The following is a 13,263-nucleotide window of genomic DNA, read 5'->3' as shown; positions in this document are numbered from 1 at the left end:
TAGTTTTTGAAGTGCTTGGATACTTGTTGGAAAGTAAAGGGTGTCCCATAAAGTGCGCAACTTTTGAATCTGGCGCCATTTTTTAAATGTTTTGTTGGCAGCCCTGTTCTTATCATTTCTAGTATCTACTATCACTCCGATTTGATTAGCAGTTGTTGTTTTCTTTATTGTTGCAGGTGTTGCGATGGAGCGGTTCACAAACGAACAGCGCGTTCTGATCGTGAAAACTTATTATCAAAATCTCGAAAGTGGTGCCGAGACGGTAAGACGACTTCGCGCGGTTTACGGAAGAAATGAAGCACCCAACAAGTCTACAGTTCTACGGCTGATAAAGATGTTCGAAACAACTGGTTCTGTAGCCACTCTGAAATCACCTGGGCGAAATCGCATTCAACGCAATGCTCAACAATTCGCAGTTGTGTACCAAAGTGTAACAGTAAGTCCAAGGAAATCAATTCGCCGACGGTCACAGCGGTTGAACATTCCATGCAGTTCATTGCAAAGAATTTTGAGTAAAGACCTTCACATGCATGCATACAAAATCCAACTGGTGCAGGAACTCAAGCCGGCGGATCATAAAAAAAGAAGACGATTTTGCGAATGGATTGAAGAGAGACTGGCAGCGGATGAAAATTTCGCAAAAAACATCAGTGGAGGTGGTCATATGCCAGACATTGTTTTCCACTATTAAATCGGAGATGTTATTGAATGCAAATATATAAGAATATATGCATTTTCATTGATATATAACTGTTTTATTACCTTTTTAAAAGTTGCGCACTTTATGGGACACCCTTTATTAAGTGATGCTGCGAGTGAAACGAGGGATGGACTTTACCTAGGTTATGTCATTTGATGCAGTGTAGGCGTTGCTGTCCGCGCAGGTAAGAAATGACCGATAGAAATGCACATAATTAACGTAAACAAACTTCCTTGTCCACTGAAAAAAAGCGTGTGCTGGTCGACCAGCCCCAAATTTGAACAAACCTGTCGCATATAAATGAAAGGGTCTCAGGTTCGATTTCTAGTATGCGCATGCCATTAGTTGCCATTTCCCTTTAACAAATGTAGGACCAGTTCTGATTAGTCAGCATGGACGTCCGGAAGGGGAAAAGGGGGCCGCCCCCCCATGGAAATTGAATGTAAACCAAAAATTATATATTACACGCATATAATTTAATTTCAGTCACAGTAATTTTTGGTAATTATTATAAAAGCGTTGCAGTAACTTCAGACTGAAGGAGTGTTTTTTGCTCCTCGTGGGGAAAAAATATATTACTTGCCCCTACTTGAGGACGTCCATGATATTCCAACAAAACTCAACTTTTTTCATAAAGGCACAATTTATTGTAGTTTCAGCCCTAAATTTATTCGCACACCCCTACAACAAAACCTTATACTCCCAGATAAAAATAATTCTTGACAAAGCTTTTAAACCCTCCCCCATCCTTTTGTTGGGCGAAGGAAGTATATTTTGCGGAAAGTGAATATATGTCACATCACTTCAGTGAACCCCCGGGTAAATAATGCACGAGCCGCGCCTGGTGTATGGTTGCCAGCATTCAGGCGGCAAAACAGGCTTTTTTGAACGACTGTAACGCCGAAACGATGCACCAACGAGAAAAATGTTACTGAGAAAAGTTGTTTGTTTTCATGTCCTCTATACGTTTCCGTGGTCCGTGGGCGCCATTAAAATGACACCCTGTGTATATATATATATATATATATATATATATATATATATATATATATATATATATATATATATATATATTAGTGTGTGTGCGTGCGTGCTCGATTTGTAATTAATACACTTAAAAGGGAGGTTTTAGATAAGTGTACCCCTTCTATTTCCATGAAACTTTGCAGGTGTTTAGAGGGGCCCAAAGGAAGAAGTACGTGTTTTTGTGGTTCAGCTAAAAAACTGTTTTACGGGGCAACCCCCCGCTCAAATGTCAAGATGAGGAGAAATTGAAGTGGGGATCTGACCCCGAAACCACGTAAATATGACATAGGAAGAAACAGGGTGCATAGGGCCCCTCTATACACCTGCCAAATTTCATGGAAATCAGAGGGGACACAGGGGTCAGATCCCCACGTCAATTTGTCCTCATCTTGACATTTGAGGCAGGTTTTGCTCCCTAAAACAGTTTTTTAGCCGAAGCAAAAAGACACGTATTTCTTCCTTTGGGTCCCTCTATACACCTGACAAGTTTCATGGAAATTGGAGGGGGACACGGGTCAAATGCTCACTTCAATTTGTCCTCATCTTGACATTTGAGGGGGGTTTGCCCCCTAAAACAGTTTTTTAGCCGAAACAAAAAACACGTATTTCTTCCTTTGGGCCCCTTTATACACCTGCCAAGTTTCATGGAAATCGGAGGGGGACACAGGGGTCAGATCCTCACTTCAGTTTGTCCTCATCTTGTCATTTGAGGGGGGGTTTGCCCCCTAAAACAGTTTTTTAGCTGAAACAAAAAACACGTATTTCCGGAATTTTCGGACACGGATCCGGATCCGTTTGGCCATCCCTAGAATGGATAATCACAAAGAATGTCCAGGCTAAGGTTCGGACCAAGGACCCCTGGCATTGTAGCATGTTGTGCTAATCTTGAAGTAGGATACAAACCATTGTGTTCCTCCACTGGGCAGTGAACCCAGGGCCTCTTTATTGAAAGGCACACATTTGATGTTAATGGCAAATTACAATTCTTCATTTAATAAACTTGCTTCAATCTTATTGTGGATGAATCTACCTTTATTCGCGGTTTTCCTCTTACAGTTTTCTCTTCTAAGATTTACTCTGCTGAGATGTCTTCTTACCAGACATATTTTCAGTGACGTGCACTGAGGAGTAGTTGGTCTAGCAGAGATAGATCAATCAATTTCACATCTACAATTATTTTCAAATAGCAATATTTGTTGTCTTCTTGAAGCCACAGTTCATATACAACATTTTTTTCCACGTGCTTCTCGCCCCTCGGTCTGTGTAGCCACTCTAGCTGGTTTTTCCTCTGCCTCACCAGTTCCAGGTAGAAACCAGCCGCCAGAAGGGAAAGCAAAGATTTCTGCATCTACCTCCCCTGCCCCCTCACCCCCCCCCCCCCCCGCTGCAATGGTTGAAAATCCGTGCTTTCAGGTCCCCCGGTATATCTCTTATAGGAACAGATAGGGATTCTCTAAAGAACTCAGGGGAAAATTTTCGGCCGTACTTATGTTCTCTGTACTTACACAACAACTTTTTACACATTGTACTGTATGTATAATGTGGAATGTAGTTTTATTATTTATGAAATGGAAACGTATTATGTGCAGACAAAAATGTTATGCTTTATTTATTTACTTTTTCAAATATAGAATATACAGGGTTGGGCAGCATTCAACTACCATTTTAAACATAAAATAAATAACTACCTAATCATGCAAACTTCGTATTGTTAATGAAAAATGAATCAGAAAGGCTTGCCATTACATACCCCAGTAGTTACAGAACTGTCAGTATTCGTTTGTATGGTCACCTTTTAAAAATCACGTCAGGTAGATGTTGTCCGTTGCGTTTGTAATACTCGCAGACTCTGTGATTGAGGGATTCCATCACATGCACAAGCATATCTCCTAGAATAGCATGCACTTCTTCCTGAATTCTTCGTTTTAATGTGGCGATGTCTGGTACTCGTGTTGAGAATACTTTGCTCTTGAAATATCCCCAAAGAAAGTAATCGCACACGGATATATCTGGTGAGCTGGAAGGCCAGTTAATGTTTCCAAATCGGGAGATCACACGGTTTCCAAAAAACACTCCACAAAGTAGCCATGGACTGGCGAGCCGGGTGTGCTGTAGCTCCATCTTGCTGCATGTAGACCCTGGCGAGATCAACATTTAACTGCCGAAGACGTGGAAACACGAAGTGTTCCAGCATATGCACGTATCGCTCTGAGATTACTGTAACCTCACAGCCATACTCATCCTCGAAGAAATACGGCCCTATGATCCCGAAAGTTGCGATGCCACACCACACTGTAACTCTCTCACTGTGGAGGGGCTTTTGACGCAACTGTTGTGGATTTTGATCACTCAATATCGCATGTTTTTTTTGTTCACAGCACCACACAGCTCAAAATGAGCTTCATAAGACATCATCAAATTGCGCAACAAATTCCTCTCTTGGTTTTGTAAAAGCACAAAGTCTACACAGAACTGTTTCCTTAACTCACAGTGACGTGCTGACAATTCCTGAATAACCTGTATCTTGTATGGGTGGTAATGGAGATTGTCATGCAAAATACACTGCACCGATCGCACTGACATTTGCAGAGAAGCGTGTAGCATTTTCTGTCAACTTTATGTTTATTATTCTAATTATGACGAAAATACTACAATCTCAACACCTACGTGTTAATATGGGCTGTCCACTCTAAGTTCGCGAAGTATTTGCTGTTTAGTAATGTGTACTTGCAACAGATGGCAGCTCCTACTTCGCTACCTTTGACGTGGCTTAATCACGCCACCTGGCCAATGACGCTGTGCATGGCGTTTCCTTGAAATGCCAGCAGAAGAGAAGAAGTTCGACTCCGCACTTCAGTGTAACAGTACGTCCGGTGCATCAACGAGTGGTAACACGGGTTCTGCCCGTAAGACTCAGTTGTATGCTAACATGCGGTAATTGCGGTTTGAGTTGCCTTTCTCGGCACTCACAATGCGAAGTTGAACATGCATAACCTGCACGTTGCTTCATAAGTTGAGAACACGAACTTTTGACCCAGTGTTTGACTGTATAAAATGAGCAACGTTTAAAAGGGGGAAGTTTAGCAATTAGCTCTTCATATATTTTGTAAACGAACCACGAAGTGCACCACGTTTCAACTTACATCAACCGAAGATTCCAGTATAAGTTTGCTACAATAAATACGCATTTACCAAGCACTGAACTAGATTACGAGGAGACAGATTGCGTGACTATCCCTGTACAGTTACGCACGATGGCAGCTTTCATTTGGACGATGAAATAAAGGTTGTGTTACTGACACCAGAGATCTACTAGCTCCGCAATAAAAGGTATGATATTGAACTTATTGTTAGTGGCCGTTGCAACGAACAGTAGTGTTTTGAATCCACGTACTTTCACTTACCAATGACCCGTGACTCGAAAATATTGTGCAAACCTTTACGCGTAGTTTTTCTCTGTACTTTTCACGTGCATTAGTGCCATATATGAAAAATAATGGAGTTTTCATGGTGGTATCGTTTGGATTCTGTGTGAATAGCGTGTTGAATTGTTTGTTTTTCTAGTTTGAGATCTAATTAATTGAAGTTTGATTTGAGAATAATAGTTCTAGAGTTACAAGATTAAATCTCTCTATACATTTTACATTTGATATGTAAAAGAGAAAAGCGAAATAAAAATGCTTGTGATTTCCCAAGATGGCTCAGGATGTGAAGATTAATGAAGAAAATTTAATGCAAGCAATCCAGAGTGATATGAATGTGATTGTACCTGAACAGTTAGCGGAAATGGAAGTTAGTGATAAGACTTCTTTCAAAAGAGGTCGATCTAATGAAGAATGCACGGAACCTGAAGTGGAGAAAAACCCCAAAAATCCGAAAGTAAGTGCAAGTACAAAGGTTGGTGTTGCTAAATATAAAAATGAGGCATATGATATGTCTTTATATTATGAGGGACATCAAGGCCCATATATCGTGTTGGTGGACAGTACATTACCTGGATCACAGAGCCTGAATACGGTAAAATTAGGTTATAATTTGTGTAAGGAGAAGGTTGATGTTGAATTCGTTAAACAAAGTGGTTTGAAGCAGGCAAAATTGTCATTTCGCACAGCATATGATGCAAATAAATTTGCTAAAAATGAATTCATCAAGGAAAAATACCATTTAGAAGCCAGAATTCCTAAAGGTCTATTAGTGAGAGAAGGATTAATATATGGTGTACCTACCGACATCCCAGTAGACGAGATAATCGAAGACATTAGAGCTGAAGTTCCAATAATAGATGTAATAAGGATGAAGAAAACTTTTTCAATGAGGATGGGGAAGTAAGACAAGAACCTACTAAACTCATTAGTGTAACATTCCAATCTCAACAGTTACCAAAAGAAGTGAAGTTGTGGAGACAAATATTTGAAGTGAAGCCAAAAGTAAGATCTGTGATTTTATGCAAGAAATGTTTCCGTTTCTCACACTCACAAACACAGTGTAAATCCTCTCCCGTGTGTTATAGATGCGGTCAAGCGGAACATGGAATCTGCAATGCCAGTCCTAAATGTATTAATTGCAAGGGAAACCACTTATCTACCGATAAGTCTTGTGTAAGATGGGAGCAAGAGAGAGAAATACAAAGGCTGATTGCTTATAACAACATCTCCTATCAAGATGCAAAGAAACAAGTACTTTTTGGAATTGATCCACGAAATGAACGGCGAACATATGCGACCTCTGCTAAAGACTTTCCTAAATTGCTGGAGATAAGAAAGGAATCAATAAACAAGGAAAGCCCTTGCACATCAGAAAATTATACTACAAACAGATTTAATTCTGTTACAGATTGGGAAAATAGAAGAAATGACACATATCTAAGTAACCTCTGTTGGAAGAAAGTGCCACCAGAATCTGACCGGTCTTATGAAAGTTTTAAAAAACAACACGGGGAAAATTTTAGACTGCATTCTGCTTCACAATTGAGGAAAACAATTAAACCTGTTTTGATAAAGGACAAAAATAAACACAAGGATCCACAAATTGCGTCAACATCATCAGCAGTGGGTAATTCAAGTGAACCTGTGAGCACGACGTGTTCCTCTAAGGAACAGGAGAGAAAATCAGATTCGATTGGACGCAGGACAACAGCAGAGAGTCCTTCTCAGAAAGAATCGCTAGTAAATCTGCTACATCTAATAGCAGAACTAACCACAACAATTTCAGTGAGTGATGATTTATTATATATTAGGAAAATAATATTAAAATGTAACGAAATTTCTGTACAAATTTTAAAACTAATTCAAGACTTACAAGATTTCGGGGACACCCCCTAATTTAAAACAACAATGTGTTGCCAGCAAAGAAAAATCTTGCCATTAATAATACAATGGAATTTAAGATCCTTTTCTGCGAGGAAACTTCAATTAATTAAATTAATAGATGAGTGTCACCCGTTAATTATTTGTGTTAGTGAGGTATGGGATTTAAAATCAGAAAATATTCATATTGCTCACTATCATACTATATTAAATGATTATAATGTGGGAAATAAGGGTGTGGGAATTTTTGTTCATGAAAGTGTACCATTTCAACAAATTCAGTTTAATTCAACACATGATTTATTTTCCAAATATAATGTAGAAGTGGTCGGTATAAAAATGCAGTTAAACAACTTACTTTATAATATTATTAGTTTGTATATTCCATCTCATTATACTTCTCAACAAATACAGAGCTCTCATCTAAATTCTCTTTTGTCTGGCTTTCAACATCCCTTTATCATAACAGGAGATTTTAATTGTCATAATACATTGTGGGGTGATCATAGAATTGATACTTTGGGAAAGACAGTTGAAGATTGGATGGATTATAATAACTTGACAGTTATAAATGATGGATCTCCAACACATGTACCACCAAATGGAAACAACATGTCCTCAATTGATCTAACTTTAATATCTGATAATCAGTGTTTTGAATTTGTATGGGAAATAGACTTTGATTTACGAACTAGTGATCATTTTCCATGTTTCATCACGCTAACATCATCTCAAAAATTTCCAAAATTAATAAAACAAAAAACAATTCGTAAGTGGAGCGTAAAGAGGGCAGATTGGATGAAATATAATTCAGTTTTAGACTTAAAATTTTCAGGTAAAAAATATCAAAACCAATATACTGTACAATATGAAAAATTTGTGGATATAATAACTCAAGTTATGGATTATGCCTGTCCGCGACTGAAACCGCAATATGATCGAAATTTTCCTAAAATAGATTGGTGGAATGAAGAATGTTTTCAAGCAAAAAGGAAGCGAATACAAGCATTGAAACAATTTGTAAGTGCTCCTTCACCTGCAACTTTGATAAATTTAAAACGAGCTACTGCAAAATCTAGAAAAGTATATATAAAGGCTAAGAGATTTTCATGGCAAAAATATTGCGAAGAAATAAACCCTAAAACAAAATTAGACGTTATATGGCGCAAGTTCAGATCACTTAGAAAAGCACATGTAAGTCGGACTTTACCTTCGTCCACTGAATGGAAAACTGATTTTATTAATAAAGTAATTCCTACTCCCTTTACATCAGCCTGCGAACCTCCTAATATATTCTACACGTTCTCATCTACATCAAAATACTCAAAGGGGTTCACATCCTCTATCACTGTAAATGAAATTCATGAAATTCTTCAAGGGTCTAAAGATTCTGCTCCTGGCATTGATGGAATTACGTATTCTATGGTACGAAATCTTCCACAGAATGCACTAAGCATTTTATGTAAAATTTACAATCAAATATTCCTATCGGGTAAAATTCCTGTTGCATGGACCTCTCAAATTATTATGCCAATTCTAAAACCAGGAAAAAACCCTTCGTTTTTATGTGCATATGACAACGTAGATATTAATGTTCTATTGAGACAACTACAATTACTAAAAGTGCCTCATTGTATACTCATATTGACATGGAAATTGTTATCTAAAAGACAACTTTATTTTCATTTTGGTTCAGAAATGGTAGGTCCAATATATATTGGACAAGGACTACCACAGGGAAGTCCTCTTAGCCCATTATTATTTAATGTTTATTTATCAGATATTAAAACAATAATAGATTCCCCATTTCAGTTTCTACAATATGCTGATGATGTATGTATATATTTAGACTCAAACAATCACTTGAAAGATTTTTCAATGTTTGAAGATAAATTAATAGAATTTAACCAATGGTTAAAGCAGAAAAAATTATCAATATCTTTAGAAAAGTCCAAAATAGTAGTATTTAAACATAAGGGTCTTCAAAATATTTTCAACATTAATCATAGGAGATTACAAATTCCAATTGTTTCACAAGTAAAATATCTAGGTGTATACTTTGATGCATCATTATCATGGCAGTATCAAATAAATATGATGAAAAATAGATCCGATAAAATATTTCATTTATTTAAAGCTATGGCGAATACCAAATGGGGAGCACATCCTACCAGCATGCTTATGTTTTATAAGAATTATTATCGAGCAGTATTAGATTATGGATTAATGGTCTTGTGTAATCTTCCAGTAACAAAACTTTCTCCACTAGAAGTCCAGCAACAAAAAATTCTAAAAATATGTTTGGGATTAATGAACAGTACTCCTAATGTAGTGGTATATATGGAGTCAGTAGAATGTTCGGTTTCTGTGAGGATAAAGTTAATTGCAATAAAAATGTTATTTAAAATACAACATTCACCATGGCATCCATTCAATGATGTTTTATTAAATCTTTTAGAGCTGCATGATTCAGGAATAACCAATGATAAATCAGCTACCCTTTGGGTACAACTATTTAGTAAATATCACCATGAATGTAGTCAAGTACTCATAGCAAGAACATTGCCAGTATACTCGTTAGAATTTCCCACACAACCAATTCAAAATATATATATCCCGAAATATAATAATTCAGCTGAGTTTAGAGAATCTTGGGAAGACTTTTATCATATATATACAGATGGGTCTAAAACTGAAAGTGGAGTAGGAGCAGCTCTTTATGATACTGAAAGAAATATATCAAAAATGTTTAGGTTACCAGTGGAGGCATCCATATTTACAGCAGAAATATATGCGGTATATCAAGCTTTGATTTATATTGGTACAGTTCCTGAACAGAAATTTCAAATACTGGTTGATTCGCGAAGTGTTTTACAAGCAATACAATCTAATTATAAAAATTTATTTAAAATATCACCATATGTCATCAATTGTATTCGTGCAACTAATAGCTTAATTAGCAATGGAAAGGTGGGTAAAATCACACATTAATATTTACAGAAATGAACAAGCAGACAGATATGCAAAAGAAGCTGCTCAAATGAATGAAACAATCCAGTTACCATTGCATTACACAGATCTTCTTCCGAGGGTTAAGAAGAAAATTTTTGAAGAATGGAACTTATGGTGTAATAATGCATTAAAAAGCGTTGGTGAAAGTTATTGTCCTTATGTTGATTACAATAGAAAAAAACCTTGGTTTTATAATTGTAAAGGATCAAGAAATGCAATTGTTTTAATAAATAGACTAAGAAGTGGTCACGCGAGAACATATCATCATTTATTTAAAATACACATTTTAAAATCTCCGAATTGTGATTGTGGTGATTTAAGGGGTGATGCTCATCATATTATTTTGGAATGTCTAATTCACTCAGAGAGAAGAAAGACTTTATACAAAACATTGTCAAAAATTAATGTTCCTTTCCCTATTAATATGACTTCAATGTTGTATGCTCCAGATATTAGAATTGGATATGTTATACTTGCTTTTTTGAGAAAAGCTGATATAAAATTATAATATACTTCTGTTACTGACTGACTGAATGTAGTTACATAAAATTGTATTTAAGAGCGTTTATGAACTTTGTGTGTAAAATTTATATTAAAAATGTTTATTATGTACTTATAATGTATGCTGGGCATAAACAGCCATCTGTAAAGCTGTAAGGCCAATAAATCTTCGTTGAGTGTTGAGCCATATATGAAAGACAAAATATAAGTACTGATCTTGTTCATATAATTAGACAATGCCTGAGCACGAATCACAAAATCAATCTGAGAATCACGTACAAGTAACAACGGGTAATAAGAAACTAAATAATCCAAAAATAAAGGAACCTTGCAAGTTAATTTTGTTAATAATTTGGACGAGTTTTTAACGCTCAGTGTCCTCGAAAGTGATTAGTAGATAAAAGATAATTCAGCGCAAACTGTTACTTGCACCAAATGCGAAGATCGTAAATTGTGATCTAAAAAAATAACCCTGCATGTTATTGTACCATTGAATACCTTCCTTACACAAGCAATTGTTTCACTTTAATAAAGAATTAGAAATTAACAAAAAGGTACAAGAAGCATGTAAAGAATATTGTTATATAGGAAAAAAAGGTTAACAAAGATTCTTAAACTAGTAGCAGGTTCATGTAAAATTTACCAAGAGACGTATACATTATTATTTTTATAAATTTACGAAATATTATTATTGTTATTATTATGTAAGAGATAATTTAAAATGACGTGTGGACGCGTCTAGAAACATATATACACATATATTTATACTACTGTTGAAGCGCGAACTGTCAGTAATAAACACTGAGTAGTTAATTGAAATTGAATTATTATTGTTGTTAATAATTTTAATAAGTATGTGGCATTTCTTAAACTAAGTACACGCCATGCTCTGTGAAAGCACACGTGATTTCAAGTAGTTCATTAATTAATTGTTATATTGGAGATGCATATTTTTGAGACGTGTTGAAAAGACCTAATTGAATAAAAATTGTTAATGTATTAAACGAAAATATCTGTACCTCATTTGACCTTGGAGTAAGCCCCTCCCACTATAACTTAAGAGTAGTAGGTTAGAGTACTTAGTGGTAGATGCAAATTACGCATTTTTTATATACGTATGTGTATGCTTGCTGTTGCGTTTTATGCAAACTGGAAGTTTACTTGGAACTAAATATTTCTTTTCCAGGCTGTGAAACTAATAACTGATCATTGACATACTTGTTCGATCAGCATTATATTTTTGTAGGTCACCATAAATTAAAAAAAGGGGGGATACGAGGGCCCTGCACACGACTTCCCACTATTTCTTTGTTAAATCCCGAGTTATCGTGAACAACATGGTAAAAGCCTCCAAACCAGTGGTTTTGTGCGTTTCTGTTACTATTGCCGAAAGTTTGAGATCCCGGACCTCACTTGATTTATATTTGGTAGCATACTTTCGCCCTATTAATAGTCACGGCAAACAGAACGTTACAAGCGGCATGCTTCTTTGCAGACAGTCTTGGACTCTGGTCGATAGATCGTCTTAGCCTCTCAATGTTTTCAGGGGTTTGTACAGTTCTATCACTTCGACCTGGTTTACTGTCGGTTACACAAGCGGTTTGTCTAAACTTCTCAATCCATTTCTTTATTGTGTGTCGATCAGGAACACGACCATGACAGCCTACTCGAAAATGTTGCCTAAATTTCCTCTGTGTAACTACAACACTTTCACTATTTTTGAAATACGTTTCCACAGTAAATGCACAATGAGCTGCTGACCAACGCTCCATCTCGAAATAAATGGCGTAGAATGGTACAACAACTGGCATGGTGAATGCAATTCTCATTGCAGGACCGGCAGAGATACCAACCTCGGAAAATGGTAGTTGAACGCTGCCCCAACCCTATATAACGATTAAAGAAAAAATATTTGCTCACTCTCTCTCGCTTTAGTAGTGTTTTATTAAAATATACTAACCTCTTGGCCTCCAATAATAAAAAAAAAATGGGTAAGCTAAATGGTCATAAATATGGATGTATTTATTTGGGCAAGAGAATGCATGTTCTTCTTGTTCTTTGCTTGAATTTATTTCGCTTTTCACCCACATTTGGTTATCGCGAAAATGAGGATGAGTGATGATATGATGAAATTGATTAAGGGACCTTACAAAGAACAATCCAGGCTGGGATTCGAACCCATGATGAGTACGCATTCTTGTTCCTATGTGTTGTACTCTGCAGTGAATAATGAAATAATTTGGAATGAAAAAAATATCCCAGAACTCAAAAAGTCAAATGAATATTATTGAAGAAACTACAAAAGAGTGTCTTTTGTTACCTGTTTAATGTATTGAATTTTTGCCACCTCCCATCACTTTTTCTAGCTGTATAGATTTAATCTCGATAAGTAGCTAATGAGCTGATGGAAGTTATGAGGAACAATCATAAACAGAGCCACATGAAAGACTTAGTTTACAAGACACCGGTAAACTCGCAAGAAGAGCTCAGGGAGAGGATCTTAACTGCTGGTCAACACATCAAGGACACCATCACATCACGAGTTAAGAGAACAAATGTCCGTGAAAACCTGCGTGCCTGCATTCGTAACGGAGGTGCCCACTTTGAGCAAGACATGTAATGTTCTTTAATTGTATTGTTCATTGATTCCATTCACATGAAGATGAATGAAGTATTATTTCTTGTACACAAATGTGAATGTTAGCAACATTTGTACCT

The 13,263-nt window shown here is 36.5% G+C and overlaps 1 protein-coding gene across 1 annotated transcript in view; it reads left to right on the top strand.

Moving 5' to 3' along the window:
* The window catches only part of LOC145988863 (uncharacterized), a 173,860-nt gene that overhangs the window by 159,275 nt on the left and 1,322 nt on the right, over window positions 1–13,263 (top strand). The window lies entirely within an intron of this gene.

The sequence above is a fragment of the Lepisma saccharinum genome, chromosome 6 (genome assembly GCF_977018435.1).
Source record: "Lepisma saccharinum chromosome 6, izLepSacc3.1, whole genome shotgun sequence".
NCBI classification, from domain to species: domain Eukaryota; kingdom Metazoa; phylum Arthropoda; class Insecta; order Zygentoma; family Lepismatidae; genus Lepisma; species Lepisma saccharinum.
Note: the sequence above shows the minus strand (reverse complement) of the source record. Positions and strands in the feature narration are given on the sequence as shown.